The sequence below is a fragment of the Palaemon carinicauda genome, chromosome 20 (genome assembly GCF_036898095.1).
Source record: "Palaemon carinicauda isolate YSFRI2023 chromosome 20, ASM3689809v2, whole genome shotgun sequence".
NCBI lineage: Eukaryota > Metazoa > Arthropoda > Malacostraca > Decapoda > Palaemonidae > Palaemon > Palaemon carinicauda.
The window spans coordinates 19523623-19531873 of NC_090744.1; positions in this window are offsets into that span (position 1 = coordinate 19523623).

The window sequence follows — 8251 nt, forward strand, 5'->3', positions numbered from 1 at the left end:
CTCTTCCATCCATGAGGCAGCCACCTCAGCACTCGCTGCAGCGACCTCAACCCTCCTCAAGGCGAGAGCCTCAACTCCTTAGCCTTGCGCCTCAGGAACCTCAACTCGCGAGACAAGAACTGCGTTCTGCGCAACCGCTACCTCAACTCTTGCAGCTCACACCTCAGGAACCTCAACTCGTTCCTCAGGAACCTGCTACTGCGCATCCGCAACCCTTACAGCAAGCGCAACTCTTGAGTCAAGACACTCATGCCAGGAGTCAGCCTCCTCAACCCATGCGCCTACCTTCCGCTACTCTTTTTGACCAGCCTTTGCAGCCTGAACCTCAGGTTTTATCTCATCAACAGAGACTTGAGGATGAAACCACAAGCGTTGTTGCACCCGCTTGTTCAGATTCTGCTGTTCAGCATACCACTGTTCCATTACCTCTCACTTCGCTACACTCTGGTGATGAGGTTTCTGATGAGGAAGCTGCGCACCTGGATCCCTCATCAGACGTGGAAGAATCCAAGTCTTCTCCTCCACCTATTGACTTTCGTAAGGTCCTGGCTCTTTTCAGAGAGGTATACCCGGACCATTTTGTCTCTGCTACCCCCCGCTCTCCGCCATCTGAGTTTTCGCTGGGCATGCAGCCTGTCAAGTCAACATATACTAAGCTCGTCTTTGCAAGGTCCTCTAAGAGAGCTTTAAGAATTTTAGGGGAGTGGTTGCAGTCTAAGCAGCAACTAGGGAAGACTTCCTTTATGTTCCCACCGACTAAGCTCACTTCTAAAGCGGGCGTATGGTATGCCACAGGAGAGGAACCAGGCTTGGGAGTACCTGCCTCTGCCCAGGCTGACTTCTCGAGTTTGGTCGACTCTCCTCGTAGAACAGCAATGAGGCGCTCTAAGGTTTGCTGGACCTTCTCCGATCTAGACCACTTACTAAAGGGTGTATTTCGTGCCTTTGAGATGTTCAATTTTCTTGACTGGTGCCTGGGGGCCCTTAGCAAGAAGACCTCCCCTGCGGACAAAGACTCGGCCATGCTTTTAATGTCCTGCATGGATAAAGCTATTAGGGATGGATCTGGCGAGCTTGCTTCAATTTTTGTGTCAGGAGTTCTTAAGAAAAGGGAGCAACTTTGTACCTTCCTTTCTTCCAGCATCACACCTTGTCAAAGGTCTCAACTCCTTTTCGCTCCGCTTTCTAAGTTCTTGTTTCCCGAAGAACTTATCAAGGACTTGTCTGCGGCAATGATTCAGAAAGACACTCATGATCTTGTGGCCTCTTCAGCTCGTAAGACTAAGGTTGCTCCCTCAGTCCCCAGGACTTACCGCACCCCAGTTGCTGATACGCCTGCTACGAGGTTTATTCCGCCCTTTCGTGGTAGAGCCCCCAGCCGAGGAAGCTCCCGTCCAGACTCTTCCAGGAGCAAGTCTAGGAAAGGTTCCAAGACTTCTCAAGGCAAACACTGACTCTCCTCCTCTCCAGACAGCAGTAGGAGCCAGACTCAAGATCTTCTGGCAAGCTTGGGAAAAGAGAGGTGCAGACGCCCAGTCTGTCAGGTGGCTGAGGGAGGGTTACAGGATACCATTCTGCCGCAAACCCCCTCTGACAACTTCTCCCATCAACCTCTCTCCCAACTACAAGGAAAAGGACAAGAGGCTAGCGTTGCACCAGGAGGTGTCGCTCCTGTTACAGAAGAAGGCAGTGGTTATAGTCCGGGACCATCAATCCCCGGGCTTCTACAACCGTCTCTTTCTGGTGGCCAAGAAGACAGGAGGTTGGAGACCGGTGCTGGACGTCAGCGCGCTCAATGCTTATGTCACCAAGCAGACGTTCACTATGGAGACGACGAAGTCGGTCCTAGCAGCGGTCAGGCAGGAGGACTGGATGGTCTCGTTGGATCTGAAAGACGCATACTTTCACGTTCCTATTCATCCAGACTCCCAACCTTTCCTGAGATTCGTTTTTGGAAAGGTTGTGTACCAATTCCAAGCCCTGTGTTTTGGCCTAAGCACAGCTCCTATGGTGTTTACGCTTCTGATGAGGAATATTGCAAAATTCCTCCACTTATCCGACATCAGAGCCTCCCTTTACTTAGACGACTGGCTGTTGAGAGCCTCCACGAGTCGTCGCTGTCTGGAGAGTCTCAACTGGACTTTGGACTTGATCAAGGAACTGGGTCTGTTAGTCAACTTCGAAAAGTCCCAGCTCATTCCCTCCCAATCCATTGTTTACCTGGGAATGGAGATTCGGAGTCAGGATTTTCGGGCTTTTCCATCGGCCCCAAGGATAAGCCAAGCCCTAGATTGCATCCTGAGCATGCTGAAGAGGAGCAGTTGCTCGGTGAGACAGTGGATGAGTCTCACAGGGACCCTGTCATCGTTAGCCCTGTTCGTCGAGTTAGGGAGACTCCACCTCCGCCCTCTTCAATTCCATCTAGCAGCTCATTGGGACAAGGATTTGACGCTCGAAGCAGTCTCTATCCCGGTCACCAAAGAGATGAAGACCACTCTCTTGTGGTGGAAGACCAACCTCCTTCTCAAAGAGGGCCTATCGTTAGCGATTCAGACCCCCAATCTTCATCTCTTCTCGGATGCATCAGACTCGGGCTGGGGCGCGACCTTGAACGGACAGGAATGCTCGGGAACGTGGAACAAGGAACAGGTAACGCTCCACATCAACTGCAAGGAGCTCCTGGCAGTTCATTTGGCCCTATTGAACTTCAAGTCCCTCCTGCTAGGCAAGGTGGTGGAGGTGAACTCCGACAACACCACAGCCTTAGCTTACATCTCCAAGCAGGGAGGGACCCATTCGAGGAACCTGTACGAGATCGCAAGGGACCTCCTCATTTGGTCAAGAAGTCTAAACCTCACCCTAGTAACGAGGTTCATTCAGGGCAACATGAACGTCTCAGCAGATCGCCTAAGCAGAAAAGATCAGGTCATCCCCACGGAATGGACCCTTCACAAGAGCGTGTGCAACAGAATTTGGACCTTGTGGGGTCAGCCTACAATAGATCTGTTTGCCACCTCCATGACCAAGAGACTTCCTTTGTACTGTTCCCCAGTTCCAGACCCAGCAGCAGTTCATGTGGATGCTTTTCTGCTGAATTGGTCCCATCTCGACCTTTACGCATTCCCACCGTTCAAGATCATCAACAGAGTCATTCAAAAGTTCATCTCGCACGAAGGGACACGGCTGACGCTGGTTGCTCCCCTTTGGCCTGCAAGAGAATGGTTCACAGAGGTACTACAATGGCTGGTCGACATCCCCAGGACTCTTCCTCTAAGAGTGGACCTTCTACGTCAACCTCACGTAGACAAGTTGCACCCAAACCTCCACGCTCTTCGGCTGACTGCCTTCAGACTGTCGAAAGATTCGCTAGAGCTAGAGGCTTTTCGAAGGAGGCAGCCAGTGCGATTGCCAGAGCAAGGAGGGTATCCACTCGTAGAGTCTACCAATCCAAGTGGGAAGTCTTCCGGAGCTGGTGTAGAGCCAATGCAGTTTCATCCACCAATACCTCTGTAACCCAAATAGCTGACTTCCTATTACATCTAAGGAATGAGAGATCCCTTTCGGCTCCTACGATTAAAGGGTACAGGAGTATGTTGGCTTCAGTTCTCCGCCACAGAGGTTTGGACCTTTCTTCCAACAAGGACCTTCAAGACATCCTTAAGTCTTTTGAGACTGCTAAAGAACGTCGTTTACCCACTCCAGGCTGGAATCTAGACGTAGTCTTAAGGTTCCTTATGTCGCCTAGGTTCGAACCTCTCCAGTCAGCTTCCTTCAAGGACCTTACCCTCAAGACTCTTTTCCTCGTCTGCCTTGCAACAGCTAAAAGAGTCAGTGAGGTTCATGCCTTCAGCAAGAACATTGGGTTCACATCCGAATCTGCAACATGTTCTTTACAGCTCGGATTTTTAGCTAAGAATGGACTTCCTTCACGTCCTTGGCCTAGATCGTTTGAAATTCCTAGCCTTTCCAACATGGTAGGTAACGAGCTAGAAAGAGTTCTTTGCCCTGTCAGAGCTCTGAAATATTATCTTAATAGGTCAAAACCTATACGAGGACAGTCAGAAGCCTTATGGTGTGCAATCAAGAAACCTTCGATGCCCATGTCCAAAAACGGACTTTCGTATTATATAAGGCTTCTGATTAGAGAAGCCCATTCTCATATGAAGGAGGAAGACCTTGCTTTGCTGAAGGTAAGGACCCACGAAGTGAGAGCCGTAGCCACTTCGATGGCCTTTAATAAGAACCGTTCTCTGCAGAGCATAATGGATGCAACTTATTGGAGGAGCAAGTCAGTGTTTGCATCATTTTATCTTAAAGATGTCCAGTCTCTTTACGAGAACTGCTACACCCTGGGACCATTCGTAGCAGCGAGTGCAGTAGTAGGTGAGGGCTCAGCCACTACATTTCCTTAATCCCATAACCTTTTTTAACCTTTCTCTTGAATGCTTTTATTGTTGTTTTTATGGTTGTTACGGTAGGCTAAGAAGCCTTCCGCATCCTTTTGATTTGGCGGGTGGTCAATTCATTCTTGAGAAGCGCCTGGGTTAGAGGTTGTGTAAAGGTCCTTTAGTAGGGGTTGCAGCCCTATATACTTTAGCACCTTAGAGTTGATTCAGCCTCCTAAGAGGAACGCTGCGCTCAGTAAGGAAGACGAACTTAATAAAGGCAGAGTAACGGTTCAAGTCGACTTCCTTACCAGGTACTTATTATTTCATTGTTATTCTGAAATAACTGATTATATGAAATACGGGATACTTAGCTATCCTTTAGTCATGTACACTGGTTTTCACCCACCCCCCTGGGTGTGAATCAGCTACATGATTATCGGGTAAGTTTAATATTGAAAAATGTTATTTTCATTAGTAAAATAAATTTTTGAATATACTTACCCGATAATCATGATTTAATTGACCCGCCCTTCCTCCCCATAGAGAACCAGTGGACCGAGGAAAAAGTGAGGTGGTGTCAACAAGAAGTACTGCAGTACCTGGCCACAGGTGGCGCTGGTGAGTACACCCCCTTCTAGTATAGTGATAGCTGGCGTATCCCTCCCGTAGAATTCTGTCGGGCAACGGAGTTGACAGCTACATGATTATCGGGTAAGTATATTCAAAAATTTATTTTACTAATGAAAATAACATTTTTTTAGATACTAATTTAAAGGAACATGTTTATTTTCAATTTCTGAGTTCTTTCAGTTTTTTCCTTTACTCAAATAACCTGTTATTGACGAAGGGTGAGTGGGCCATTCTCTTGTGAGTGACAAGAGAGAGGGAGAGAGAGAAAGAGAGAACGATCCGATCTTTATTCTCGTCCCAAGTCTCTGTACAAGGAGTTTGGGAGCGAGTAACGTTGTTCTCGCTTCAGTTTTTTACTCTCGTCCCAAGTCTCTGTACGGGGAGAGAGGATAAAACGTTTTAGTTTTTATTCTCGTCCCAAGGCACTGTGCGGTGAGAGATTGAAAACGTAGTCCTTAGTGAACTAGTGTTTAGTCTCATCCCCAGTTACTGATCTTTTTAACTTTATATATTTCCGTTTTATTCGATATATATGTATATGTTTATTGATTTTTGCATGTGTGTTTCATTTTGTACTAATGTGCTTACATTATACGACTCATTTCGCAATTCTAACCTTTTGATTTAAGGGAGAATTGCGTGCTTTAGGTAGAAATCAGTTTTATTCATGTCTAATGTGAAATTATTAAAAAATGTGATATCAGTGAAGTAAGTGCAAAAAACATGTTCTGTGTTGCGGAGGGTTCGTTTGTTCGTGCTTGTCACTTGCCTAGTCTGAGACCTCTTTCAGGCTCCCCTGCACCAGGGAGAAGGAATGTCGTAGGACCTAAGGGAGTGAGGAGTGTAAACCAACGAACAGACGTTCCCTCAAAGGTATCAGACGTTGCTCGTCAAGCACGTCCTTGCCATAAGACAGGAGAGACGAAGTTTCTCCTCGTCTTCCGATGATTGGTCTCTTTAAAAGCCTGGGCGTAAAGTTTCGAGACGTTTGAAACGTTTATTAGTTCCTTCAGAACAAGTTCAACGTCTTAGCTGTAGTCATCATAAGAGTCCCGTTCATGTACAGACGTTTCTGCCACAGACTCGACGTGACGTTGAGCGGTAGACACCGTAGACACAACGTGACGTTGAGTGTCAGTCACCGTAGTCACGATATAGCATCGATCAGCAGTCACCGCTGTTACTACGTGACGTTTGAACGTCAGCCACCGCTGTCACAGGTTGATCCGAAGTGAAGTGTTTTGCAAGATATGCTGTTAAAGCTTTCTTCTTTAATAGAAGCTTTCGATCCTGTTCCTGTGCGAAAGGATCCTTTGCTTTTTGTACGTCACGGTTCTGGGATACGTGATTCGGGTCTTCAACCTTCTAGACGAGCTTTGTTACGCCACGCTGACGTTATCCCTAGTGACAGCTTTGCTGTTTAACGAGATGCGGAGCATAAATCTCGATGTAACTTTGATCGCTTTGAACGTCAGCCACCGCAGTCACAGCGTGACGTTGAGCTGCAGACACCGCAGACACGACGTGACGTTGAGCGGTAGACACCGTTGACATGACGTGACGTCGAGGGTCAGTCATCGTAGTCACGATATAGCATCGAACAGCAGTCACCGCTGTTACTACGGGACGTTTGAACGTCAGTTACTTCTGTCACGACGTGTAGTAGAATAACATTCTCTGCAGTCACAACGTGACATCGACCCTCCAACTTTAACTTCTGTTCATATACAAGGTGTCAGGTTTTTCCTTCACGTCATTCTGAATATAAATCTCCTTCTCGCAAGACTTTAGATTTATCAGATGATGTGCCTTCTGAAGAAGTTGATGACCCCCTTTCAACTAATGTACCTTTGGGGAGTCATTCAGAAGAGGAGTAACCTAGGGTGGTCGAACAATCCCTTGTTTTTTAATTATGAATTTCTTTAGTGAAATTTTGTCCTACTCGTTTTGTAACGGCTGCTCCGCCGTCTGAGTTTACTCTTGGCATGACTTTCTTCGACTCCTACATTTACGAAGTCAGTTCTCTCTTGTTCTTCCAAGAGGGCCATGCTCTTACTGGGAGACTGGTTGGAATCCAGAAGTTTAGGAAAGTCTGCTTTTGCTTTTCCTCCTTCTTAATTAGCTTCTCGCTCAGGCGTCTGGTGTGACACAGGAGAAGCTCGAGGAGAAGTTCTCGGCTTGGGAGTACCTGCCTCTGCCCAGGGAGACTTCTTAAGCCTAGTGGACTCTCCTCCTCGTCTAGCCATGAGACGCTCCAAGATTTTATGGTCTTCTTCAGAGCTAGACCATCTCCTGTTGGGAGTTTTTTCGAGCGTTAGAAGTTTTTTATTTGTTGGATTGGTCACTGGGAGCCTTAAGTAAGAAGGTCTCTCCAGTTGTCAATGTATTGCTGTACAATTATGTCATGCATGAACAAGGCTATCAGGGATGGCTCCAATGATCTGGCAGCCACGTTCACTGCAGGAACAAGGCTATCAGGGATGGCTCCAATGATCTGGCAGCCACGTTCACTGCAGGAACAAGGCTATCAGGGATGGCTCCAATGATCTGGCAGCCACGTTCACTGCAGGAGTACTTAAGATGTAAGTGCGCTCAATGTGTTCATTGTCAAGACAAAGTTCACGATGAAGACTACCAAATCTGTCTTGGCCAGCAGTAAGGGAAGGCGACTGGATGGTCTCTCTCGACCTTCAGGATGCATACTTCTACATCCCGATTCATCCAAACTTTCAACAACGTCTGAGGTTTGTGGACGGGAAAGTAATGTACCAATTTCGAGCACTGTGCTTCGGCCTCATTCCTGCTCCTCTTGTTTTTACAAGGCCCTTGTAAAATGTAGCAAGCTTTCTACATTTTTTGAGGATTCAGAGCCTCCCTTTATTTTGACGACTGGCTAATCAGGGCGTCGTCATTAAATCGCTGTCTGGAGAGCCTCTAATGGCCATTAGACCTAACCAAGGAGCTAGGTCTCATAGTGAACGTAGAGAAGTCGTAACTTACAGTACTCCATCCCAGACTATTCTTTATTTGGGAATGGAGATACAGTGTCGGTTTTTTTGGGCCTTTTCATCTCCCACAAGAATGGAACAAGCTCTGTTAAAAGTCCTTTACTTGCAAGAGAAAAACAGTTGCTTTGTAAGAGTTTGAACGAGTCTCGTGGGAACTCTTTCATCGCTGGAGTAGTTTATCTCTCTGGGGAGACTCAACCTTTGCCCTCTCCAATTTCACCTAAA